General features: G+C 35.7%; 1 pseudogene; it reads left to right on the forward strand.

Annotated features, from left to right (window-relative positions):
• Positions 1-440: 440 nt before the first annotated feature.
• LOC143393821 (general transcription factor IIH subunit 5 pseudogene) lies at positions 441-655 on the forward strand (annotated as a pseudogene).
• Positions 656-3,777: the final 3,122 nt, after the last annotated feature.

A 3,777-nucleotide genomic window follows, 5' to 3' on the forward strand; every position in this document is an offset into this window, starting at 1 on the left:
CTAAGCAACTTAGTGCCTCACTGTCTCAAAAATAAAAAGTAAAAGAGGGCTTTTATGTGGCTCAGTGGTTAAGCACCCCTGAGTTCAATCCCTGGTACCTGCTGCCCTCTGAAGAATCAGGACTGATTTCCTGAAGAGGGTAGAGGATACCTTGTCAAGTTAAGGAGAGAGTCCTACTGAAAATGAGGATTCAGTGAAAATCATTTACTTTTAAAACTCCTGCTTGACTCCCCTAAATCAGCAACTAATGTCAGAAGCCAACTGTTAAAGAAAAAAAATTTTTTAATAATATTTTGTTTTGTTATGAACCTGAGCCTGAATCAAAAAATCATTGCTGCAATTTGTGGGCAACACCGAGGCTCTGCTGGATCTGTGGGCGGAGGTGCTGCTGGGGAACGTGTGGATTATTGAGGTCATCAGCACCTTCTGACTGGAAAAAAATGGTCAACATCTTGAAAGGAGTGCTTATAGAATGCGATCCTGCCGTGTAGCAGTTTCTCCTGTACTTGGATGAGTCCAATGCCCTGGGGAAGAAGTTCATCATTTAAGATATTGATGACACTATGTTTCCATAATAGTAGAGTTTGTTAATGTTCTCCAGGAGCTAGTAGGTGCATTAATGGACCCAAATGCTTTTTCTCTTACCCAGAAATAAAATACTAAATATTGACTGCTTAGGAATTGTAAGCAACAAATAGGAAAGACTGTCCCCATTCAGTGGCTTATGTGGCTGTGAGCCTGCTGTGGGAAAGACTATAATCATTTGTTCAGACAAAAAAACCAGAACTGATTTTTGTTGTACTTCAGTATTAAAAGGAAAAAAGAGAGAGGGAGGGAGAGAGGGAGAGCATGCGAGAGAGCGCTTTAACAGTTGGCTGTAATTTGGCTTTTATTATCCTTTAATAAATAAAAACATTAAAAAAAATCATTGCCATCTTGCAGCAAGGGATGAGGTATATAGAAGGATGTAAGTGAAAATGTGAACAACTTTTAAACGGACCAAAAGATTATTGGGAAGTGCTGACAGGTATGGTAGTGTATACCTGTAAACCAGCAAATGGGGAAGCTGAGACAGGAGGATCACAAGTTCAAGGTCAGCCTCAGCAACTTAGCAAGACACTGTTTAAAAATTAAAAAAAAAAAAAAAAATAGAAAGGGCTAGGATGTAGCTCAGTGTGCCCCTTGATTCAATCCCCAGAACTACCAAAAAAAAAAGAACACACACACACACACACACACACACACACACACACACATACACACTTATATAAATATAAATACACACACATACACATATATGTGGAAGTGAAAATTGTGCACTCTTTTGAGTCTACCCTTCGGTTTATCAGATTCAATGAGGTTTATGTCTTTTATTGTCTTTGAGCTGTTTAACAACTTTGAAGAAATAGAAGCTAACTTGTAGGAAACTGATAGTAACACAAATATTAGGTTAATGCAAATAAATTCTGTTCAGGGAGTTTCTATTGACCTCTCTCCCCAAATGTGGAACGAGCCAGCTTTGCATTTACCAAGAAACTTGATTAAAAAAATAAAATTAAAACAGAAAAGAAAATTGATTTCAGAATTTCTAATAGATTTATATATTAGTCTGGTCATTGGATTTTCCTTTGCACTGATTGTAATAGCATTTCCTCATTAATTAGGACATTAAGTAAAAAATCTTTGACCCATATTCACTTCATATCTGCATAAGAGTCATGATTTTACCTCTTTAAAAATTTTTATTCCTTTCATAAGTTCAATTCAAATATTCACTTTTGATTGAGATATGTTTAGGGAAAAGAGATTGGTTAGAAAATCATAGTTAGATTAGATACAAAAAAAGAAAAGGATATTTGGTAAAAAGTTACTCAGTACTCTCAACTGAAAGATAAGTTAATGAACGATTGATTTCTTAGAAGTCTCAATCCCCTTAGTTACTAGAAATTTGTGCATGAATTTTATCAGAAATTCTAATTTCTTCCTAGAAGAAAACTGTCACATCATGCAAAAAAATTCATTTTAGTCCAGGTTTGAAATTTGTTTTCTTTTATAACTCCCAAGTCTCTAGCCCAAAGCTGTATCTCTAAATACCTTCTCTACAGTGCTGCTTAAAGTTCTAGAAAGAGCAAATCTTCCCCCAAAATATTGAGGGCACTAAACATGGTTGCTTAGTGATATAATTGCTTTAGATACTGGCACAAGCTTTTATCCTGTTGAGGACTGATAAAAACAAATTGCACAAAACATGGTCCATATATAACAATAAGTCTCGAAATGTAAAGGGGCTGGGGTTGTAACTCAGTGGCAGAGCATGTGGGAGGCACTGTGTTTGATCCTCAGCACCACATAAAAATAAATAAATAAAATAAAGGTGTGCGTCCATCTACAACTAAAAATGTTTTTTTTTTTTAAAAAAAAAGATAGCCTGTGATAATTTTTTTTTAAAAAAAGGAATGTAATTTTGACACATGCTATAATATGAATAAGCTGGAAAACATTACACTAATTGAAATAAGCCAGACACAAAAAAACAAATATTGTGTTTCTACTTATAGGAGGTGTCTAGAATAGTGAAATTCAGAGAGCCTGAAAGTAGAATAGTGGTTACCAGGGGCTGGGAATGGAAAGAATGGGGAATTAGTATTTAATAGGTATATAGAGTTTCAGTTAGGATGATGAAAAAAAGTCATAGAGATGGTGGTGATTGTGGTTCAAAAGCATGAATGTACTTAATGTCACTAAACTGCAGATTTGAAGTGGTGAAAATTGGAAATTTTATATTATGGGTATTTTCCCCACAATTAAAAAAGGATTAAAATGAAAAAAATTATGAATATAAAATTATATCTATTTATGTTTTAAAATAAATATTTGAATTATATAAGTATATGTATATATCTGGATCAGGAATGTCTCTCAAAGGCCCACGTGTTGAAGACTTGATTCACAGCTCAGTGCTATCAGAAGGTGGTGGAACCTTTAGGTGAGGCCTAGTAGAGGGAAGTTAAGTCATTTGTGATATGCCCTCAAAGGGGATATTGGGGCCCTATGCCTTCCCTTCCTCCCTCTCTCTCTCTACTTCCTGGCTAAATTGTGGTGAACAGGCTTCTTCTGGCCTGTACTCCAACTGTGATGTACTGCCTCACCACAGGCCCAAAGGCAACAGGGCCAAGTGACCATGGATTGAAACCTCTGAAACCACTGTAAGCCAAAATAAATCCTTCTTCCTAATAAGTTGATCATCTCAGGTATTTAGTCACAGTGGCAGAAATCTAAAACATGCACAGGAGTTCATGCATACCCTTTTTTAAATCAAAATTTTTAAAAAAATTACAGACTAGGGGCTGGGGTTAGGGCTCAGTGGTTGATCACTTGCCTCACATGTATGAGGCACTGGGTTTGATTCTCAGCACCACATATAAATAAATGAATAAAATAATGTCCTTCAACAACTAACACAAATTAAAAAAAAAAATTCAGACTGGCTAGTCAAGAGACCACAATTGCAGGACAATTGTACTATATTAGACTCTGGGCTTCTCTAACTAAATTTATCAATCTCAACAGATCTTACATGCTATAACTAGTTCCTCCCAACACCCCCTCCATATATATTGTAGCTCTCTCTCCACTATTCCTTTAGTTACTAAAGCTAGAAGCTCATGAAATATCTTACTCTGCTGCCTCTCCTTCATCATATATATATATATATATTTAGTTGTAGATGGCACAATACCTTTGTTTTATTTATTTTTATGTGGTACTGAGGATCGA

Source organism: Callospermophilus lateralis, chromosome 3 (assembly GCF_048772815.1).
Source record: "Callospermophilus lateralis isolate mCalLat2 chromosome 3, mCalLat2.hap1, whole genome shotgun sequence".
NCBI lineage: Eukaryota > Metazoa > Chordata > Mammalia > Rodentia > Sciuridae > Callospermophilus > Callospermophilus lateralis.